The sequence below is a fragment of the Peromyscus maniculatus genome, chromosome 14 (assembly GCF_049852395.1).
Source record: "Peromyscus maniculatus bairdii isolate BWxNUB_F1_BW_parent chromosome 14, HU_Pman_BW_mat_3.1, whole genome shotgun sequence".
Classification (NCBI taxonomy): Eukaryota; Metazoa; Chordata; class Mammalia; order Rodentia; family Cricetidae; genus Peromyscus; species Peromyscus maniculatus.
In genome coordinates, this window is record NC_134865.1 from 38,652,062 (window position 1) to 38,676,379 (window position 24,318).

General features: G+C 42.8%; 1 long non-coding RNA gene across 2 annotated transcripts in view; it reads right to left on the minus strand.

Moving 5' to 3' along the window:
* Window positions 1-1,178: 1,178 nt before the first annotated feature.
* The window catches only part of LOC121822365 (uncharacterized), a 70,926-nt gene continuing 47,786 nt past the window's right edge, over window positions 1,179-24,318 (minus strand). The window contains exons 3-5 of one of the 2 annotated variants that reach the window (XR_006063409.2): window positions 7,262-7,351; window positions 5,529-5,619; window positions 1,179-5,090 (exon numbers count right to left, since the gene is read on the minus strand). This is a non-coding gene — a long non-coding RNA (uncharacterized LOC121822365). The remainder of the gene's footprint in view (window positions 5,091-5,528; window positions 5,620-7,261; window positions 7,352-24,318) is intronic. The other variant, XR_006063413.2, reaches the window with a different exon arrangement.

Genomic DNA, 24,318 nt, shown 5'->3' on the forward strand with positions numbered 1-24,318 from the left:
ACACAAAGTCTAAATCGATATTTGTTAAGCTATAGCTGCTGAGAAGTTCACATCAGATGTAAAGAGGAAATCCAGTGTGGAAGTCAGTTCTGTGTGTCCGTCCTCTGCCGTCTCCCAGCGTGGCCAGCACTGTTCCCATTTGGGTCCACAGCCTTCCTATTCCTCCAGCTAAACAATGGTCCTGCTCTCGCATTTAATAAATTAGCATGAAGCACTTTATATCTAAATGCTACATAACAGACAGTTTCAGCTACCCACATGCTGCATGCATGTATGAACTTAGGGAGACTGTCAGTCACTCATTTCCATTCATCAACCAATACTTTGTTTAGTGTATTGTTGGAACACAGTCAAAGAATGGAGTCATGTGAGGAGAATTCTGTGCTTCATGCTCCTCCCCAGTGTAGCTGATAGGAGTGAGTTCATTTCAGATTATTCACTACCACTGGCTATTGTTATTGTTTATATGCCTTTATGGAAAAACATGTTTTTGCCATGTGCAGCTTGTCCTTGTGATTGTACACTTTGCTCATGTGATTCTTCTTAGCTCTCAGAGTATAAATTGTCTGGTGCTCTGAATAAAGTTAGCTATTGTACAAGACTTTGGTCCACCTTGTTTTTAGGCTCCATTCTCCTGGGTTCTACCACCTTTAGAGCTGTAAACAGTGTATGATTTATTTTTGAAATATGTAGTGACATCACACTGATGGCAATTTGCCATGGAATGGAGCAGAATAAAATAATTAGACTAAATTAGAAGGAAGGGAGGGAGGAAGGGAGGGAGGGAGGGGAGGAAAGAAGTAGGAAGAGTTAGATGAAGAACAGGCTATACACCTAACATGAATCTCATCCAGTGGCTTTTTCCTCCACTTCTGTACAGTCCATCCAAGTCCACTGTCTCACCATCACACGTGGAATTCCCACTCCTCTGATAGCATAGTACACCACATTCATTATCCTTTCCTTTCTCTGGTCCCTAAAAATGGTCATTAGCCAGATTAAGAACCAGCACTTGAGAGAGTTCTTACCACAGAAAGACATTATAACAAGACAAAAAGCATTTGTGGGGTGTGGTAAATTGTAGATGAATTTCTAAATGGTCTTATTAAATAAAAAACATGGAGCCAGATATAGGGGTGAATGCCTGGGAGAGATCAGGGAAATAGGGAAAGCTGCAGCTAACCTTACCTCACCAACTCTGCAGCTTCCAAATGCGAGTCACTTCCTGTCTACCCACACCTATATGCCTTGCTGTTCTGCCATCTGATTCGCTCTCTCTGTCCAGCTACATCACTTCTTCTTCCTGCCCAGTTCTGTCACTTCCTGTCTGTCTGTACAGACCTCCAGACCTCCATGGTTAACTAGTGTTGGAATTTACAGTGTGTGCCACCACGCCTGGCTGTTTCCAGTGTGGCCTTAAACTCACAGAGATTCAGACAGATTCCTGCCTGACAAGTGACAGGATTAAAGGCGTGTGCTACGTTGCCTGACTTCTTTGTTTACTTATAATGGCTGTTCCTATCCCTCTGATCTCCAGGCAAGCTTTATTTATTAAAGCACAAATAAAATATCACCACATTTCAGAACAAATAAAATATCACCACAGTAAACTGTCAAAGGGAGCTAAATTTTTCCATGAAGGCTTTACCAGAACAGAAGAAAAGGTAAAAACACAATATAAATATATTTCAAAGTGAGAAGCCAGCATGATCACAGGAAATCAAGACATTTGGCCCTTTACCTTACAACATCTGACTTAATCTTTGCATACATCTAAGAACTAGCATCAAAATACCCACCCCTCACAGAATTATTCCATGTAGCCTTTCTGCCTCAGCTACTGCTTGTACCCCTCTAAAACAAAGTAGGGAACCTAGGACCCAAAGACCAGGTCAGGTTCTGTGAGGGAAGGAGTCTGTCCACTGGGCATTCATGCAGTGGCGAAAGCGAGAAGGTATACAGTGCTGGTTTGGTCTGGGCAGAAGAGTCACGAGTGGAAGAGTCACGAGCCATGGTTACCAGAGTTAGAATGGGCTTTATTGGAGAGAAGAGGGATAGGACAGAGAGAGAGACGCAGAGGAAGAGCGTGGGGATGCATGTCCGGCTTTTAGGCTGAGACGCAGTTGCCGGCTGATGATGTAATAAGGCACCAGACGAGACCCCAGCTGTGAGTGTGCACCCTCAGTGTAGTTCTCTCTAGATCCAGGCGATTCTTATCTCACAGGGATGTGGACAGATGTGGGCAGGTGTTGGCAGGTGTGGGTAAACCTAGCAGTATCACAAATTATAAATATTCAAAACTGATTTTAGTAAATTAAAAACAAACATAAACTGTTTTGCGGGTTGGATAAAGGCTCATCAGCAGTACTTGCTGCTTTCACAGAGAACTGGAGTTCTGTTCCCAGAACCTACACTGAGCAGCTCATACCACCTGTAACTACAACTCTAGTGGTCCAACCCTCTCTTCTGGCCTCCTAAGGCACTTACACACATGTAGCACATACAAAGACACACATACACATAGTTGTTTTTTTTTTTAATCTTTTTAAACTGTTCTGGTTAGATTTTAAAAAACTGTCTGACTTTGGAAATAATCATAGGCCCTTAGTTTGAACCCTGTATGACAAAACAAAAACAAAAACAAAAAACACCCAATTTCATTATACAAAATTGCATTTGAGATGAGAAGGTCGAATACAAAATCCATCACCATAGAAATGCTCAGGTGTCCAGGATGCTCACATTGAGAGCATTCTAATGCAGTAGATTTCAAATCTACCATGCATGGAGACACCTGCCAGAGTCTGGGTGCTAGCATTTCCAGCATCCCCTAGCCAGCCCCAGGGTCCTACAGTCACATGCACTGTCAGTATTCAGGCAAATGCTTAGTCAGCCAAGGAGGACATACTCTATGTGCATACCCTGCAGGCTGCGTAGTCTCTATGCACATGTGCTAAATCCCCTTATTAAAGGCGAACCCCTCCCCATCTCTTTCTCTCTGCACACTAGGCCCGGTTCTTCCCATCTCGTCTCCTCCTCTCTCCTCAACTCTTATCTCCAGAGGCATACTCTGCATCTCTTCCCTCCTCTCCTCCAATGAATTCTCCACGAGAGTGGCATGACTCTCTAGGGTCCCTTGGCTCCAATCCACCAAGGTCACCTCCCACCAATCAATAACACTGGGGACATCTTTGTTTGTCACAACTGGAGGGAACATGGTAATGCTTCTGATATCTAGTGGAGAGAGGCCAGGAATAATCTACTATATTGAGAATAGCCTGAAATACTCACCTGACCAAAATGGCAATTATACGGAGGTCGACAAGCCCTGTTCCTAGGTAAAAGGGTCCCTCAAAGTGTGGACCCCAGAACAAAGCTTATATATTCTGAAAATCTTCCAGACTCAACTCTATCAATGAAGTCATCTGCTACATAATACTAGATAATGTATATTAGAAAGCTTCCCAGGTGATGTGAACGCATGCCAAAATCTGGGCACCACTGGACCAGAAATGGCAAAATTGAGTTCATTTCTACCTTGGGAACTCCCATTGTGGATTTAGCAAAACTGCACATTCAACAATAAAAACTGAAAAACTTCCACTTTTAAAAAACACTGCACAGGCCAAGCAATGGTATTGGAAGACACCACCCCCAGCAATAGCCTGCTCCAGAGACAGGGGAGGCTGTTACAGAAAGAAGGAAATCTGTTGCCGAGTCTTGGCCCCTCAGCACAAGAGGGGACGCCTTAAAGTTCTGCCGCATTTTTTAAAGCTTATCAACGGGGAAAGCAACCATGAGAATTCTAATTTTAAAGGCAGTTTACGTTCCTTGGGATCACATCCAGGCATTCCAAACAATGACACATGAAATTATAGAGAATAAATCATAGGTCTACCCACTGACACCTCTGTCTCATTGAAATTAGAGACTAGTTTAAAGCTACATCAAGTAACATGCATTGTACATTTCTTATTTTCTTTTAACACTGAAAAATATTTTAAAAGAGACACTGCCTGGAGCCCTGCCTCCTTTGGAGAGTGTATGAAATGCTTCCTGCCCCCAAAGGCCAACAGATGTCCTGTCAAGTTCCCCCGGAATGGGCCACCACTACTGACAGAAGTGCATCCCACCACCTAAAGGCAGGCACATGCTGGGGCCACCGTCCTTGGCAGGCATCACAATAGAAAACAGCCCAGAAACTTAAGTATAGATAAGGAGAACTGTATCCCAGGGCTGACACAATACAAATTTCAAGGCTGTAAAACCAGGCAGAAGAGCTTCCCGGGTAGTAAAGTCACCGCCTCATGTTCCAGTGCAAGTTGTTGGCTTTGTTTGCTCCTTTGGTTAGTTGGTTTGGTTTTCTTATTTTTCTGACTTTGCAGCCTGGTGACAGCACTGAGCTCTGGAAAGGCCTCCATAAGTCACATAAAGGGAGACATTGGGGACCCTTTCCACACTCCATCAAATGGATCACATTTTCATTGTTGTGCTTTTCTTCTCTGATTTAGGAGAAAATCAAAATGAAAATTAGTTCTATCTAAGCCATCCTGTGGCTCCTTCTCCTTGTAGCCAAATGAATATCTGTATGTGTCTAGCTCAAAGTGGGTATCTCTGAGGCACACAGCTTAACCTGAGGACACAGCAGTCGAAGGGATGCCCAGAAACAACACTGCAACCCTTGACATCACAGGAAGTCAGAACAAAGCCCCTGGGACAGAAAACACAACCTTTAAAGTCTCCCTTTGCCCTACCAATGTCACCCTTAATGACATCCTCAGGATCACAGTCAGCCAGCCTTGGCTGGTCCTTGAGATTATCACACTGATTTCTACTGGAGGCCCCTCTTATCTTTCAAGGTTTTCTGCCTCCCCTTTTACAAGGGAAGTTTAGGGTTCATTCTGCCCACTTCTTTCTGATAGACGCGACTGACGTAATAAAAGTCAATAATGTTTAAAGTTAAATATCATCTCTTCCTAGAAAGCATTTACATTTTAAAAAGTTGTTGAAAGGTAGATGCTAGATGTTCAGCCCAGTGGCAGAACATATGCTTAGTCAGCACTCACGGGCCTTGGAGTCATCCCTAACACCTAAAGGAAACAAAGAAAAAAGGTTAATATTTAATCCCAAGCAAATGATCCCTAAAGGCAACTTTTTGAGGACCCTATCTTCCACATGGACCAGATCTTACAGCCCTCAGATTGGCTTTGGTCTCTGGGACATGTACCATGGAAAGAAAGAAAACAAGGGTTATAAGGAACCTTGGGTAAAATGTAAGTCAACTCTCTACTATTCAAGTACAACAAATGGAAGTTGGACATAACAGTTTGTACCTGTAAGTAATCCCAGCATTTGGGAGGTAGAGAGGCAGAAGAAATGCCACAAGTTCTAAGACAGGCTGGTCTACATGGTAAGTTTGAAGTCAGCAAGCACTACTGCCTTAGTTAGGGTTTCTATTGCTGTGAAGAGACACCATGATCATGGCAGCTCTTGTAAAGGGACACATTTAATTGGGGTGGCTCACTTACAGTTTAGAGAATCAGTCCATTATCATCATGGCGAGACATGGCAGTGTGCAGGCAGACATGGTGCTGGAGAAGGAGCTGAGAGTCCTACATCCTATAGGCAATAGGAAAATGGTCTGAGTATCACATTGAGTGAAGCTTGAGCAAAAGAGACCTCAAAGACCACACACACGGTAACACACTTCCTCCAACAAGGCTACACCTACTTCAACAAGGCCACACCTCCTAATGGTGCCATTCTCTATGAGCTTGTGTGGGCCAATTACATTCAAACTACCACAACTACATAGCAAGACCCTGCACAAATAACAAAAGAAATGGAGATGCCCTTTCTTACACTTCTGTTAGAAGAGAGTTGAGTTGGAGAGTGGTCTACACAGACCCCTAATATAAATACCTTAGTTTTTAAAAGTGATAAATTCTCAAAGAGAGTGTGTGCTGACCTGAAAAGCAGTCATTTTTTTTCACTGCCTTTTCAAGGAGCGAAAGGAAGTAAGGATGACTCTATCATACTCGTTGTCAATGGTTACAAGCTGTAGCTTAGAATGAAAACATGTTCCAGAGGCCACCTCCTGCCCTTCGGATTGCACAGTTCCAGGAGAGACAGAAAGGGGGTAGTTACCCTTCTCAGTTAAATCCACAGGTGTGTCTCCTAGGTGATTCTAAATTCTGTCACGGATAAATCATCAGAGTATCCAGGAATGCCTCAAGAGAGAAGAGTGTGGGGTGGTGGAGGGAAGTAGGCCAAAGACACAATCTGTGTGTGTACATGTGTGTGTGCATATGTGTGTGTGTGCATATGTGTGTGTGCATATGTGTGTAAGTGCCCACAGAGATGAGAAAGAGCATTTTGATTCCCTGGACCTGCCTGATATGGGAGGAAGTATTGGAAGCAGGTCCCCTGGAAGAGCAGTATGTACTCTTAACCACCACTGAGCCATCTCTTAGCCATATTTGATTTTTTTTTTTTTGAGACAGGGTCTTGCTATGCAGCCCACACTGGCCTTGAGCTTGAGTGATTCCCCTTCCTCAGCCTCCTCAATGCAAGGATTACAGGTGTACATGTGAATCTCAAAAATCAATTTTAATCATGAGTCAAATATTAACAAGCAAAGTTAGTGATAAATAGATAAAGTTAGTGATAAAGACTGGGTGCTCTTCCCACCTTGTCAAGAGAATGAGATGCAGGGGAAGACTGCAGTGAGCAGCCGTTAGCCAAAACTCTGAGGGAGAAGCATTTGAATGTAAAGTTGTTTTGGACTTGCATATGCATAATGAAAAATCTTGAGGTTACAGCCCAAGTCTAAACATGCGATTCATTTGTAATTCATATACATGTACACACATAGCCTAAAGGCAATTTTCTAGAATGTTTGTGCACCTGCATTTTGACTGTGGATCACCACACGAAATCGGGTAAAACTTTCTATTTATAATACCATATCAGTGGTCAAAGACTTACAGATTTTGCAGTGTTTGGATTTCATATTTCCCACTGAGCATGCTTAATTTATATTTTAGTTTTTACCTGAATGTATGTTTGTATACCACTTGCATGAGGCCAGAAGGAGACATCAGAACCCCTGGGACTGGAGTTACAAACTGTTGTGAGCTACCATGTGGGTGCTGGGAATTGAACCAGGTCCTCACAAGAGCAACCAGTGCTCATAACTGCTGAGCTATCTCTCTAGCTCCTTAACCTGTATTTTAGAAGAGATGCAGTATTTGTGTCCAACCTCTGTGACTAAATTGCCATTTCCTGGACTGTAAGCCACATGTGGGCAGGAAGTTCTTCTCTGTTTCATTCAGTGGTATTTACCTAGCACCTAGAAGAAAGAGTAGCACATGTTTAGCACACAGTAAATGTTTACCAAATGAACAACTTGTAATCTTGAACAAGCCAGGCAGCCCTCTAGGACTGCTCCGCTGATCAGCTGCCCTCGTGTTTCATGGTATTACTGCTTCAATCTAAAGAGCTTGCACAAGTGACTGGTGTGACAGAAGCCCAAGTGTGTGGGGAGAGCTGCCAGGCAGAGAACACAGACAGGAAACTCAGTAGCAAGTGGAGCTAGGTCGGAAGGTCAAGAAAGGCTGAATCTGCAGGAGAGCTGTAAGAGCAGCAGTAACCACTGCCCAGCCGAAGTTGGTTTAAACGGAGCAGGAAAACTGTTTGAACAGCTCTGATTTCTTCGGCTTCTGTCGAGGGGGTGGGGCGGGGATGGGAATGCGGGAGCTAGTAAGGATGAGCCATTAGCTGTAAATGGAAGACTGACAGAGAAGGAAAATGGAAGGGGGTTGATGATGTCAACTTCAGGGTGGCCGAAAAATCAGAATAAATGTTGATAAAGGATTGGGTCTCCACCTCCAGCAGGAAGCCAGGTCAAAAAAGAAGAAGAGGAAAAGGAGGAGGAAGCTGATACTGGAGTAGTTATATGCCTTCCACTGAAATGGAGAGAAAACAATGGAGTGTGGTGGAACACACTTGTACTTCGCGCATTAGTGATGTAGGGATGGGAGGACTGTGCGCTTGAGATCAGCCTGGGTCTCATAATGAAACTCTATCTATTTCAGATTTTTAACAAAATAAAGTAGAAGGAATGAGGGGCACTGCTGGAGTCTGCATCTGAAACACTCAAGTGTTAGCCTCATGGGAGGTCTTTGGAAGGTTAGGGTCATCCTTAAGGGGCTAGAGACACCTGTGGGTCCTTCTTTTTCCTGTTTTACCTCCTAACCATGAAGTGACTGTTTGCTCAACTCTGAGTTCCCATCATGATGTGCTGCTTCTTCGCAGACCTAAAGGGATAGGGACAATTGATCATGTGTCAGAACCTATAAACTATGAGCCACAGTAAGCCTCTTCTCAAGTAACATGACATACTTGGTTATTACCATAGAAAGGTAACTAATAGACAGAGAACAAAGGCCAGCAGAGGGTCTCATCACCAAAGGAAATTCCCTGGATTTTCCTTGCTAGTCCTAACTCTATGTGGTCTCACTTAAAGGCATCTTAGCCTGAGTTGTGTTTAAAAATGAGTGAATGGTGAGCAAGTAATTTCTTCATGAATGTGATTCCAAGAGTGGTGGGACAGGGCAAGTGAAAGACAGAAGGAAGAGAGAACTGCTCACGGATGTATAATTCAGCAGGCTTTGTCAAGGACATCTGGTGCCGCATCCTGCCAGGACGTCTGAGGAGCTAATGAAAGCCTCTCTGCACTGCTTGCCGAGGGGCTAACCTGTGGTCAACTCCTCTATACATCTAGGCTGTGCACAATCACAGAGCAAGCTCTCACAGGCACCCCTTGTCTCCACAGCAGCAGAGCTAATGAAGTTCATAACATATGTTCAAGTTCATGGGTACAGAACCCATCAGAGCCTGAAGGAACTAGGTCATCACGACAGAGATGGGGCGGAGGGGGTGGACACAGAGCACAGGCCACATCTGGCCCTTTCCTGGCCTGCTGATCTTCTATCTAGGAAGCACAGACCAATACAGATACCTCTCAAGTATCTGCAGTGGTTGCAGCCCTTGTAAAGACTTAATACAGAAGATTAGTGAGACAAGCTGAAGCTGTTCCCATGGCCTTCGTTGATAGATGACTCTTTCCTCCTTTACTATGTTGTTAGACCTACTCTTAAATCTCACACATTAGGAAGCATAGCTTTAAAAAACCCAGAGGCTTCAGCTATAACCTAGACAGCAAATCAGTGCAATGATCCAAGTTAGAAAACAAATATCAATAAAGTTCTCTCCCCAGATTTCACCAGTTGTCCTCCATTGTCCTTCTTGTCCAGGATCCAGTCTAGGGTCACACTCATTTGGACATCGGTCTCTTTAATCTCATCCAGTATGCAACATTTCCTGTCTTTCCTTGTCCTTCATTACCTTGGCAGGTGTGAAGGGCCCAGTCCTTGGTACTGGTCAAGGTCAATGTTATCACAGGAGGTCCTTCTATCTGACTTTACATGATGATTTTTCATGACTAGATGGAAGCTGTAGCTTTTGCCAAGAACATCACAGAAGGAAACTGTACACTCTTGGGTGAATCATATTATGATTGCCTAATGCTATTGTTATTAATAGTGGTGCTGCTAATCTTGATTGCTAGGTTAAGGAGATGTTGTCTGGGTTTCTACAATGCACAGTTACCCATATATCTTTCGGGAAATTCTTTGAAACCACAAACATACATACACACACACATACATACATACATACTTGTTATAGTTTATCCAGCAATTTTAGCATTCGTCAATGGTTCTCAACTGCAATAATTATTATTATAGTATTTGTCCAACACTGACTTTTCTATATTCTTCACTCCTACATTTATTAACCTGGAATTATAATGTAGGAAAGAGTGCTATAATTTCCCCTGAATGGCTGTGAGAATTTAACAGGCCCAGATAAAGGAACTGGTCTGACTCTTGGAGAGAAACAGAATTGCTGGCACAAGGAAGATTAGTTAAATACTTGCTGTGTTTTTCATCTTTGAACTGATTGTTTGATTTGATACATGGGACAGCCAGTGCTGAAAGCAATAAACCATCAGAGCAAAATATGACACCAGGAAATGTTTAGGATATAAAACATAACAGAGTATCATCTTTTGTACTTTAAAAAATACATTTAGCAAGAGTGTTGGCATGTAACAGCCATGTAAAACAGGAACATGTTTTGCAAATGACCTGAGTTTGAGAAGAAAAACGAAGGGTATCAGCTGCAAAGATGGACAACAAGAGTCAAAGCGGGAGCTGAGGTGGACGTTTCTGCTTAAAGGAAAGCAGGGGTGTAAGGGGAGGGCACAGGGGAAAGTAAGCAGAGGCTTGGGAAGAAACGAGGAAGAAATGAAGACGTTACCATCGGTGAAAGCAAAGACAAAGGAAACAGCCTGGAGGAAAAAGTGAACCCAGAAGAGAAGAGAGGCAGGGTCCAGCAGCCCTCCTCACTCCTTTGTTCTAGAAAGAAGGGCACTGAAGGAAGGGAGGCAGAGGGTGAGCACAAATTCAACATGAAGGACTCAAACTGCTGTAAGCCAAGAAGGAAGTCTCGGCATCCAGACAGGGAAGGTCTGCGTAAGAGGGGCTTTAGGAATGCCAGCCCCCAAACTCTGTTATGAGGCTTTGTTCTCTTTCTGTCTTTTCCCTCGTACCACAAGGCCTCTCAGACCTTTTCTCTTTGGCTATCAGCCTCAGTAGTTCCGTTTCTGATGAGCTTGCTCTGTGCAGACAGGCAGGATGGCTGTTCTGTTGCAAGGCTTTCATTATCTCAGTGCAGCAGCAGCTGCAGAGTGCAGTCTCATGCTAGCGTCTGCTTGCCACACTGAGAGGTGCTCCAATTGGCCCTGTTTGGATCCCAGCCCCACACTTTGAACCAGTCAGCCATTGCAGAGATGAAGTATCACGATTCCCCTGCCCTGGTATCTGTGTATGACCAAGCTCAATAAAGCTACTTTTAACAGAAGTTCCCTCAAATAAAGAGACACATCATTATCAGACCAAGAGAGGGCAGGTCACAGGTACCAGTAGATTCTCACTACATCTCAATTTGAAGGAGACTCCAACAAAGCACTTCTAGAGACGTGACAGTGACTGACCCTTCTGGTGACAATAGTCCACATTCACAGTGCTTGGAGCTTTCTGCATGACAGGTACTGTCCAAAGTCTTTTACAAATACTGAGTCATTTAAAGTTCACAGGATCACTACACTGTTATTGTCACTACAATAGACAGAAAGCCACAGGCACAGGAAGTGAGGTCCTTGTCCAACGGCATGCTGTAAATGAGGAAAATGAGGGAGAACTTAAGTTTAGGCCGTCTGAATGGAGAGCAAGCAAGCAGCACCCTTAGCAGCTGACACAGACTCTCAGAGAGGAAGACCTGAGAGAGAGAAAAATGTGTGTGGTGTGTGTGTGTGTGGGGGGGGTGTTAAATGTCAACAAGGAGCTGGCCTGATGGTACACACCTGTAATCTCAGCCACTAGGGAGGTTGAGGCATGATCCCAAGTTCAAGAACTGCTTAAGCTACAGAGTAAATTCAAGCCCTCTTCCAAACAATTTAGTGAGCCCTTTCTCAAGTTTTTTTTTTTTAAAGCATTATTTCCAGAGCCGGGATCTTGGACTGTGCATACACAGCGTCACCAGATGGCTGGTGTCCCACCATTCTCCCTTCCCTGCCCTGATGGACTATACCCCCAAATTCTAAGCTGGAATGGACTCTTCCTTCCTACTCACCCCCTCCCCAGAAAAGTAAAAAGTAGGCTGGGCATGTGTGAGAACCAAAGTTACATTTTAAGTTTTAATTACTGTGCATGAAACAAAAAAGCCTCTAACCTGTAAGCCCCTTGCCTAAGGACAGATAGTTCCTGAAATGCTGGAGGCTATTGTTTATATGAGATAACAAGCCATGTGTTCTTGCTCCCCTAAAAAAGTTTGTTTGACTGAACTGAACCAGAAATGTTTGATCGCATGTAGGTGGGAGGTACGCAGGCAGGAAGCACATCAGGATGTAAGTTTGCCCCTGATCGAACTTGGTGGGAAATGCTTAATCTTATGGGTTTGCCTTTGTAAACCTTGGCAAAGTATGACTTGTTGCCATTTCCTGGGGAATCTGGGATGGACCTGGCCAGAGTCCATCATCCTGGCCAGTATTTAATTAAAGTTTGATTCAAATTTGGCTCAAAATTATGGTAGTGGTCATATTCTCATACAATGGGATCAACACATGGAGGTATAGATCACTGGTAGAGTGATTGTCAATAGTGTGAAAAACTGTGGGTTCACTCCCCAGCACCTCAAAAACAAGACAAATGCCCTAAAAACTCTGTATAAAATTATCACAATGCAGGAACAGGCACCAACGGGCCTGAGGATGTACTAAGACACTCAGGCTGTAGATGGCTGGAAACACTGCTTGGTCAAGCCAGAAGGAGAGTTCTGGGAAATAAAGAAACAGGGAGAACTTGAGAAGGCTGGTCCACTGTGTCCCTGGGGATCTTAAGTGAAAACATTGATTTGCAGTTGTTCAGGCAAGAACCTAGGGAAGATTACTGTAGTGGGCACAGCAGTAAACAGGCCTGGAGCTGCCTGAAAGATGTCTCCCCAGGCTTGCCTCACCTTAAATTAATCACAATAGCTCTAGAAGGAAAACAAATACACATATATTTTAAACCAGAGTAGCCCATGATGTAGGCAGGTGACTTGGGTGGCATATCTATCATTAGAAGACATCTGAGAGGACAAGACCAGAGAATGCCCATGACAAGCTGTTACAGATGTGCAGCTGTGAGGCTCAGCCAAGCACTGCTGTCCTAGGAAATCTGCTGCCTGAGGACTATTTGCTTTAGAAAGTGCATTTTGGAGAAGTCGGCCTGGCAAGCTGGGCAGTGATGGCCCCAGGAGGCTCTGACCCATCTGCCAGTCTCTGGAAGTTAGCCTCTGCCTTCGCCACCGGTGCCTCAGAGCCCTGTTACTCTGTGCCTCTGGTAGCATGTTGCAAGAGAGCACATACACACGAGCCCTCCATCTCGCCAGCTATTTCTTCAGCTTTGAACTTGCACCCAGTTTGCCCTTGAACTTGTCATCGGTAAATTTTCCTTGCTCTTTTCCCTATCTTCTTTAGCCTCAAGGCCTCTCTGACCTCCTTACAGGCCATTGCATTTTCTACAAAAGCCCAGAGGAACTATCGGGCAGGCATGCTGGCTTCTGCCGGACATACAGTTCTGACTGTAGCAACCTGCCCTGAGAAAGACCTTTAAACTCTCACTCGGTCCTGTCCTTTTCCCTGCTTATTTGTGAATATAAACGTTAACAGTGGAATTAAATACAAGTTGTCCCTCTTCTCAACAATGTCATTCTAAGTAAAGAGTAGTTCTAGCTTTAAGTCAGTTCTCCAAATCAATGTTACAGTGCCTAGCAACTCTAAGAGGAAGTTCTCCTGTCCACATACTAACCAAGACTGGGACCTCAGAGAAAATATATCATGCTCACATCTAAGCCTGTATGCTCAGGTTTCAGTCTGCTACCTTGAGAAGCAAGGACAATGGATGAGTTGTCCGCTGAAGTTTTACCCTCCTTTTCTGTAATAATAGAACCTCTCATTGGTAAAATAATACCATGAAGGCTCAGTATGAATACCGCATCCTCCGACCTTCTTAGAGCTACCTATGGCCATGTCACTAACAATTGGCCAATTGCATGTGAGAGAAATTGAAATGTTCACCTCTGGGATAAATCTTGACAGATGTAGATACCCAACAGGTCTTCATTTTCTACCCTCCTGCCTAGAATGTGGATGTGGGAGTTACTGTATGCCATGCTGGACCATGGAGGTCAGGGCAATGTTGTATTATAGATACAACATATATATCTATAGATAGAGATACTTGGATTTCTGAATGACCTTGTGAAATGAACACTCCTTAACCATATTTGGTATTTCTACTTCTTGACTTTAACAAGTGTTCCTTACTTAAAGCATTATTTTGAGTGTCATTTATATACATGTAACAGAACCTATATGACAGTAAGTTCATCTGCTGCTCCGTCTTTGGATCTTCTATTTTGTTTTACTTTTAATTATGCATATATTCAAGTGGGTATACAAGGAGGCCGGAAGAGGGTGTCAGATTCCCTGGAGCTGGACTTATTAAGCATTGTGAACTGTCCAATATGTCCAGTCACTGAACTCAGGTCCTCTGGAAAGCAGGAATTGCTTTTAGCCACTGAACCATCTCCAGCTTGTGTGTGTGTGTGTGTGTGTGTGTGTGTGTGTGTGTGTGTGTGTGTGTGTGTGTGTGTGTGTGAAGGTTCAGGTACCCAGAGAGGCCAGAAAAGGGCATCAGATCCCCTAAGCTGGAGTTACAGGATATTGTAAGCCACCAATGTAGGTGCTAGGAACCAAATTTGATCCTAGCCAACCAGCTACCTCTTCAGCCCCACTGGGTCATTTTTAAGGACAAGTCACATCATTCTTTAGGTCTCAAAATCAATGTCTCCTTTCCCCATCCCTTACAACTTTTTTTCCTATAACTTTCTTTGGGTAGCCTATATTTTTTTTTTCTTTATGAGTTATCCTAGATAGACCTCCTAAAAATTACAAATTATATTTAAAAGACTAGTTCTACATTTCATGCTCTATCCTTTTTCCTTCCTTCTTCCTTCTTTCCCTCCTTTCTTTCTTCTTACCCACTTGTCTTTCCAAAACCAATAGTTACTGTGTTTCCCTGGCTATCTGACAATACAGAGAGACGACACTGAAGTGTCTGCCAGTGCCACCAACTGAACCTACTGTGGCTTATTCAGACTACAAAATTAACCTGTCTGTCTCCTGACAGAACTTCATCTAAGCTCCCTATGCTTATTGGGCTGTGAAATGTGAATGCCTGGAACAGTCTAGGCTGTTACCTGCCTAGAAAGTGAAACTCTAAATAGAATCTTCCTATGTGCAGAATATGATGACTGGCAAAGCTATCCATTTACTTCTGACCTCCAGACTGAAGGGCTTATCCTCAAGCTACTGGGCCTCCCAGAGCTAGCTGGGAATCTGAAGAGCCCTCTCTGTCACATTGTCTTAGTGGAAGGGTCTGATTTGTTGTTGTTGTTGATTTTTTTTTTTTTTTTTTTTTTTTACTTTTTGCCATCCCTGGAAGTTTAGGCCCATTGTAGAGCCAGTCTTGACCAGGGAGATGCTCTTGGCTAAGCCTTCAAATTTGGCATGAGTTGAAGTTGGTAATAAGAGAACATATGTTGCCGGGCGGTGGTGGCGCACGCCTTTAATCCCAGCACTCGGGAGGCAGAGCCAGGTGGATCTCTGTGAGTTCGAGGCCAGCCTGGGCTACCAAGTGAGTTCCAGGAAAGGCGCAAAGCTACACAGAGAAACCCTGTCTCGAAAAACCAAAAAAAAAAAAAAAAAAAAAAAAAAAAAAAAAAAAAAAAAAAGAGAACATATGTTAACCCTCATCCCTCACAGCACTTCCCTTGTGCTTAACATGACTAGTCACATGAAAAATGAATTCTATCTGATGCCACACAAGTGACCAGGTGGCATGTTTAGCTCCGAGTGCTTAACTTCCCATGAGCCCATCCTGTAAACATAATGTGACTGTGGTGGAGATTTCAAACTAGGTGTCATAGACATTGGCATTTCCTATGGCTTAGAATTCCCTGTCCTATAACTGTCATGTAGGAGGCTGGGCCTTGATTTCTGCCACCTCCAAAAGTTCAGGCCTGTGTTTGCAAGCAGTCCCAGCAGCCTGACCCAAATAAAGCTGCCCCAGACAAGCTGCGCAGGAAAGGCCTATTTATATGTACAAAACAAACAGATTTTCCTTTTGTCTCCAATTATTTCCAGCTCTTCAGAAAAAGTGCTTGTCACCCTACCATGTTTTAAAGAGAATGATTTCATCACGTTTCCCTCTGTCTTGAGCTGTTCCCAGGTGCCTCCAGTTTGTTACTGTCTCCAGCTCCCACGTGCTTCTGTATCAATTAGATTAAGATGCCATCTTGACTTAGTTCATATTCAAAGTCCCAAATGCCTCCATCTATGTATGATTTAGAATTGGGCTCAGCTGTAAGAAAGAGACAGCTCCTTAAGTAACAATGGCTTCAAGCAAGATAACACATTTATTTCTCTCATTTAAACAGAGCCTAAAGGTACCACCTTATGTCAGTACGGTGATTCTGATGGTCAGAACTCAGACTCACAATGACTCCTTGCATAGCAGTGTTCACATCTATTTAATAATAATAATTTTTATCATTTTAACAGTATAAAACCTCTAACCAGCCTTTGTAATGCTGTGTATTTTATTGTACACAGCTGAAGACATTCTGCTGAAACTTCACTGAATTGCCCAAAAGAATGCATGGCAAAAAGGGAAGAAGGAAAACAGAGAAGAGCCAGGCATGGTGGTTTATACCTGTAATCTCAGCACTTAGGAGACTGAGGCAGGAGAATTGCCATGAGTTTGAAGCTATCCTGGACTACACAGTGAGTTTCAGATCACTCTGAGTGGCAGAATGAGATCCCAATATCAAGGAAACAGATCAAATTACAAATCCCTGCTTGGGGGTGGTAGAACCATCTGAGCAGAGGACCCTAGTGCCTGATGACCCTGAGCATCTCCTCAGACTCAGAGAGGACCATGATATGAGCTTACAATACACCTTCGTTATGTTGAACCATTGAGATTTCAGAGTTAATTTATCCAACTCTTCCTAGAATAGTATCTAAATAAAAGAACACATTTACACTTGGTTTTTGTTTTGTTTTGTGACAGGAGAAAATATAGGGACAAAAGCTTAGCCATGTTCTTATAGGAAGACCAGAAAGATTCTGAAAGGCCAGTGGTAATAACTGTCTCATGACCACCTTGGCCTGGGTCTGACTACTGGGATCTCTGGCCAAGCTCCACCACCCTCCCAATGCAGCCTTATTCTCCTTATCTTTCCCTCCACCCCCACACTCACCCTTGGCCTCCTCTTATCATACCCAGGTTGTCCGAGGTCTGCTGCTATTGCTCAGTGCTGACGTTGGAACACTGGCATGCGTCTCTCCTTGGCGCTGGCTCATCTCCTTGGTTTCACCCTGGGCCTCTTCCTTGGCCTTGGCCCTACCTCTACCTGGCTCCTACCCAACAAACACCCAGAGTGCCCCCTGCCCAACACCTCCAGAAGCTTCCATGTAACCCAGCCACCCTTAGGTGAATGACCTTCTCAGGGTTAGAAAAACATTCATTAGAATTGGTTTTCTTTCTCATACCTATTTGGAGCAGTTAGAAAAATGTTCACACTCCCAATTTTCAAATCATCTATTAAATGAAAAAGGGAAGCAGTATTTACTGAGCACCTTGCCAAGGGGCTAAATACTTCTAAATTTTACTTCATCATTGTCAAAGCAATTCTTGGAGGGAGGTGTCATAATTTCACTTTCTGAAGGAAAACAAACAAAACTAAGATCCTGCAGGATTGAGTTACTGCCTAAGATCACCCAGCACTAAGAAGCAGGGCTGGAGTCTGAACTAGGTTCACTTTTATCACCACCATGGAGCTATGCTCATTCACAGCGGCCTCAGAGTTCCAGGTGAGCCAGGGGAAACCGCCAAGCGTGAGAGGGAGGGATCTGATTCAGACGTGAGCACACTTAACACTTCTCTTGACAGCTCAAATCATGGAACGCACACATGCTTGCCATCTGTCAGTGACATTAACTTGAGCGTGGTTTAAAAAAATAATGTTAATAAAATAATAAGGACACGCCTTTAAATGGAAAAGTACAAATGCAAAGTTCAGAGGACTTGTCCTGGAACTCACTCTGTAGACTAGGCTGGCATCGAACTCACAGAGATCCGTCTGCCTCTGCCGCTCAATTGCTCTTATCAGAGTCATGTGCCACCATGCCTGTCAAGGGTTAATTATTTTTTAATTCTTTTTTTAACTTTCTTTTTATTTATTCTTTGTGTCTTTCACATCATGCATCTTGATCCTAGTCATTATTCTTTTTTTTAATAATTCATTTTCATTTTTATTTTGTGTTCATGGGTGTCTGTATGTCTGTCTGTGTGAGGGTGTCAGAAGCCCTGTAATTGCACTTACAGACAGGTGTGAGCTGCCATGTGGGTGCTGAGAATTGAACCTAGGAGGACTAATTATCTTTTAGTTAAAGAACACTTTAAAATTCACGGCAGGCAAATAGTTAACTGTGAACTGCAAGGCAGTCCCGACAACACATTTTGATGTTGGTGACAGGGCTAAATGTGATGCTCTTGCTTTCTGAAGCATGACTCCAGGCTTTGTGACTGAAGGCATGCAGTGGAGAAGCCATGATCCAGTCTCTGTGCTGTCTGGCTACAGTCAGGACTTCACTGGTCATTCTGGAACCATTCATCATAGGTGACAAGTGAGCATCTTGGGTATGTTTCAGAAGCAGTTACTACTCTAGGGTAAAGAACCTCAGGGACGAGGCCCAGAGGACCAGGTTTATTGAGAATCAGAAGTGCTAAAGATAAAACACTGGAGATGTAGATAGTATACAGTAGTCACATGTGCAGAAATTATGTGTGTCAGCTTCCCCTGAGAGTCATACAAGGCATGGAGAGTTGGAGCCAGGCCTGGAGGCACACACCTGTAACACTAGTATTTGGAATGGTGAGACAAGAGGACACAAACTCAGGACCAGTCTGGCTGGGAATTTAGCTCAGTGGTGGAGTATTTGCCTACCATGGATTAAGCCCTGGATTTGATCTACGATATGGGTCTGGGCAGTGGGGGAAGCAGTATCACTCCTGCTAAACCAAATTCCTGTGGAGCTGGTGAAGGCAAGCCTTGCCAAAGATTGTGCACACAGAAACTGGAGCATGGGGTTTTCAGCCTTAGCTGAGTATGGGAGTCACCTGGAATAAGCCACCTGGTAGAGTCTGAGCCCTCTGAGATGACCCCAGGGCCTCATGCTTTAGGGGGAAAAAAAATCCTCTCTTCTCTTTTTATGACTTCCAAAATATCCTCCCCCACCCCAAGTCACCCTGACAGACCACCTAAAGTGGAGACGGCTCTGTGCTAATGTAAAACCTGCCAGCAAGCAGCTGTCTGACGTCCACCACATAACCGAGAACGGACTGTCTGGGAAACACTAACCGATTTCTCCAGCACTCATTGACAGTTACCTTCCCAAGACAAACGTGTTTTTTGTAACAGTGACTCTTCTGCCCTGGTAATCCACATCTGCACATCAAAGTCACTGCGGCTAAAGTGCCATGCTTTTCCCAGGGTTCCGTGACTGTCCACTCCCTCTCCCTCTTGCCCTCAGTAGCTGTAAGGGATGAAAAATCAAATCAGTGTCAGAGGTTGACGTAGGCTCTTGGGCTCTCACTGTGGTCTTCATTTTTGCCATATGCATTCAAGGCACAAACATGGGCTTTATCTCCAGAGACTCCTAGCCCCAGAGGACAGGGAAGTAGTGTTCTTGGCAGCTGTTCAAACCGTGGGTAACTGTCCCGCAGCAGAATGAACAATAACTGGGGCTGATGTTAGTCACTTGCACTTTAGTTTCAGCTTACGCCTAGGACCAGGATCTCTAAATTCTGAGGTTAAATGACTGTACATGTAGTGTCAGTGAGTGGCCCTGCAGTATTCAGCTAGGTTTCTGGCAGAGGTGCTTTTTTTATTTTGAAATATAAGTAGATGTTTTCTCAATTTCTCTATAGATCCATAGTTGTGTATATTATCTTTGTATTGGAGTATGAGTAAAGTAAACATTTTAACCTTCTCTTTTTTGCTTTTGGTTTTTGACAGTGCTAGGTGTCTAAGCCTAGGGCCTCATGCTTACTAGTCAAGTGGCCTGCCACTCAACTGCACGGCAAACCAATCATTTTGAAGAGCACTGTGCAGTGGTGGTGTGTACATCAGCATCATTGTCCTAGCAGACACCATAACTCTTCTCAGCTTGCAAAACTGAGACTCCATACCCACTAAATCCTTCCCACCCTCACCTGCAGATTGTTTTTTAAATATAAACATTATTATTTTAATGTACTCCTTGAAAAGATGCCTTACCCAGCAGTATGGACCTATCATACCAGTTACTTTGGAAAACAGAAGCCAGAGGACTGAAAGTTCAATGGAGTCTTGGCAACTGAAGGAGCTCTTCAAAATACAAAGTGAAAAACGCTGGGCAGTGGTGGTGCATGCCTTTAATCTCAGCGCTTGGGAGGCAGAAGCAGGCAGATCTCTAAGTTCAAGGCCAGCCTGGCCTACAGGAAATTCCAGGACAGTCGGGGATAGCAAAGGCTACACAAAGAAACCCTGTCTCAAAAAACAAAAATACACACACTAAAAAATTTAATAGTAATAATAATTTTATAAGGTCTGGTGCTATGTCTCAGTGGTAGAGGGCTTGTCTAGCTTTTGTGACACCCTAGTTCAACTCCTAGCATAAAAAGATTTCAAAAAACAAACAAACAAACAAAAAACATTGATTTACAAAGCTCTACTCTTCTAGAGACATAGTAACTCTCAGTATTGGTGAGAATTAAATTCATGGAGCAAATTAGAGAATAGCCTATCAAAATTTAAAACATGGCCTTTTTTTTTTTTACAACTATGCAACGTTGAAGTCTTTATGGCTTCACTCAAAAAATTAGAAACAACTTGAAAATTCATTAATATAGAGGTTTGATCACATATATGCAATGAAGTACTTTGTAGCTACTAAAAAGAGTAAGCTAAGGGCTAGAAAGATGGCCCAGCCATTAAGAGCACACTCACTCTGTAGACTAGGCTGTCTCAAACTCACAGAGATCCACCTGGCTCTGCCTTCTGAGTGCTGTGATTAAAGGCGTGTGCCACCACTGCCTGGCACACGTTACTCTTAGAGAGGACCCTTCTGTTCTTAGCACTCATGTTAGGTAGCTCACAATTGCCTGCAACTCCAGCTCCAGGGGATCCAACACTCTCTTTTCACCTCTGTAGGTATTTCACATGCCTGTGCACAAACACACACACAGAAACAGAAACATATATACATAAAGATAAAATTAATCTTAACAAAATAAGTTATAAAAATTTTTACAAAAGAGTAGTAACCTCCTGTGTGTTGATATAAGAAACTATATTTCTAATGATACATTTAAAAATTGGATACGATTGGAAGAAATGTAAGTATATACCTGAACTCACACACACAAATAAACACACACATATGCCACTATCCAGGGAGGCAGTCCATTTTATCGTAGGGTAATCAAGCAATTACTAACAGTTTCTCCCCTTGGAAAAATGGACTGGTGATTACAAATAAAGAAAGGGGAGGGATTCATCCAGTTTTACATGTCTCCATATTATTTGAGTTTTTATTTAAAAAATATGTAATTTTCTTACTTTGAGATTTTTTTAATGTAAGCAGGATTATTGAGGGTCTCTGCAGCTCATGGCCTGTAGACTGCACAAGATCAAACACAAAATCATAAACCAACTTAAAATATTTTGAGACTTTGTATGTGGGCGGTTGTTTCAGTTTGTTTGTTTTGCAACTGCTATTTCATCCCCAAGAGTAAACTTTATAGATGACAACACCATGCTGCAAAAAGGCTGAACATACTTCTCATGAGCAGACAGTGTCCTGAGCCACTAAGATTTGATTATCTTTTTTCTTATATTTTACAAAAACAAGACACTTTTTTTAGTGTTTTATTGGTTTTTGGCAAGAGGGTTTATCTTATATAACTTTTTTCTTTTTTAAATACTTCACCCCCCCCCCTTTTTTTTTGTCTTGTTTTGTTTCTTAGTGCTTTGAAGTTACCATTATAAAAGCTTTGTGGTCCCCCCTCCCCTGGCCCCGGATTCATCATTTTTGAAAGATTGTACTTAGACTGCTGTTTACAGAGTGGAATATAGCATCCATGACCCCTGAGTGCCTAAGACACTCAGAGGCTCTTTCTTATAACAAGATATTTTCCTCCCAGTTCCCTGAGTAAAGTTTTGTTGCCCTTGAGAATGATCAACTTTTCTCAAGGTCAAGAGTCACCCAGCAGAGCAGAGCAAGAGGTCTTACCACCTCTGAGAACAGACTCAAAACATCATGCTTCAAAAGCGAGATGTCAAAACGTCTGGAGTTTTGTTGTTGTTTGTTTGTTTGTTTGTTTGTCTGATTTTATGTTGAGAATAGGAACAAATGCTGTTAACAGATTTTTCTCTGTGCATGAACATAACTGACCTTGGGAGAAAAGCATTGTTTTGGTTGAGGGGGGAGTACATTCTGAAACAAGATCTCTCTATAGAGCCTAGGGTGTTCTCAGACCTGCGATCCTTGCCTCAAACTGCTGAGATTACAGGTGTGTACAATCCCAGGTTTTAATGACATTTTAAACATAAAGCTGGAAGGATGACTAAACGGGTCAGTGCTCTTTCTGCCAAGCCTTAGCAACCTGAGTTCCATCCTGGAAGCTACACAGCAGAAGTCAAGAAGTGACTCTTGCCAGCTGTCCTATCACACACACACACACACACACACACACACACACACACACACACACACACACGTCCAGGCTACATTATATCAATGTAAAATAAAATTTTAACTAAACTCATCCCTACCACACCCGTCAGTGCAAAAATGTAGAATGTACTTAGAATTGAGTAATAGTCATTGGAAAATAATTTTCTGGCAAAGGTACAAAATATGTGTGGTTCTCATAGAATTAAACAAAAATAGATCTGGTTCAAAATAACAATAAAATTCCCCAGGGTCTGACTAATATAAGATGGCTGGCACTACTTGAACTCCATTGGAAAGACTAAAATTTTAAAACACAGTCACAGAGTAGAGGCATTAATCATCCTTTGAACTATGGCAGCCATCTTGGAAATATCCTGGTGCCCATGGCTTCAGATGGGAACTTGAACCATCAATTCTGTAGCCAACAAGTTCCAACAAAAACCAAAAGTGGTTTCTTTTATATTTTGACACTTTGAAACACTGAAAGTAGCCTGGCCCAATACCACAGGTAGGCATTTCTGATGATCACACAAAATTATCTTTAAGTTATATCCTGTGGGTTTGGTGTTCATATGTGTACTGCATCTCTAGAACATTGTCTCATTGACTGAAAATTATTTCTTGCTATCAGATTCTAAAGTAAGAATATGATCAAAATGTATAGTTCTTTAAACTTCTTCACAGAAGGATGAAAACGGCCATGTTGTGAGATTTTTAATTGTCTTTGTGTACTATAAACACAGCATATTCCCAAATGACTTCCAATTTCATACAATTTTTATTCTTTTCAATAAAAGTAGTTGATTTGAACCCATCGATAAATGATTATGCAGTCTTTCTATCTTCTTAAGATTTTTTTATATAACAGCTTTTGTAATTAAATTAACACAGAATGTGTGTCACAGAAAATGTAGCCATTTGAAACATGGCAAAAACAAAAACAAACAAAAACTCCCCAAAATGTGCATATTTTTCCTAAGAGAAGAATTCTCCTTAAAGTGCATGGTTCTAGAAAAGAGGTCATGAAACACAAACCTTTTATGTGATCTGCAAGTGTGTGTGAGCTGCTTTGCCCCTGAGAATGGTTGGATGGAATTCCAGTCTTTTCCCAGTTGGATTGGAAAAGGCCCAGCTGGCTGGGATCACTAGGTCAGGTCGGCATGTCCGGGCCCCAGGAGACTCGGGAGTGAGTCTCCACGTGGCTCTCACACCTGCTGGGCACAAGGCACCCACCTTCCCACCCTATGGCTTTTGAATGACCATGAAAAACTGTCACACGGTGATATTTTACTTGGAAAACATCCAATTTCCATATTCATTTTGGAATCATTACTATATTTAAAGTGACTATGTTATCAAAGACAATTATTCTGTACAAAGGACTTTTCCTGATGTTTTTATATGAAAATTCTATAAAAGCAATAAAAATTGCATAGATGTCACAGATTAATAGCCAGTACTGGGAAGGTGCTATCTCTAAAAATGTCATTTTGTTTTCAGAATGGCACTCTGTGTGGTAGAGTAGAAAGGACATGGATTCTGCTATAGACAGACCAAACTCAAAATCTTGGGTATACTTTTTTCTCCCTGTGTTAACTTTTCTAAGCCATGTTATATCTTAGGATAATAGTTTCTTCTTAGATTTGTATGTGGGGGGCGGGGAGGGGCGCTCTAGGTTCCCATAACAAATACCATAGACTAGGTAGTTTAAATAACGAATAGTTATTTGTCATAATTCTGGAGGCTTGAAAGTCCAAATTCAAGGCACAGGGAGACTTTAGGTCTGGTTATCCGAATCTGCCTTC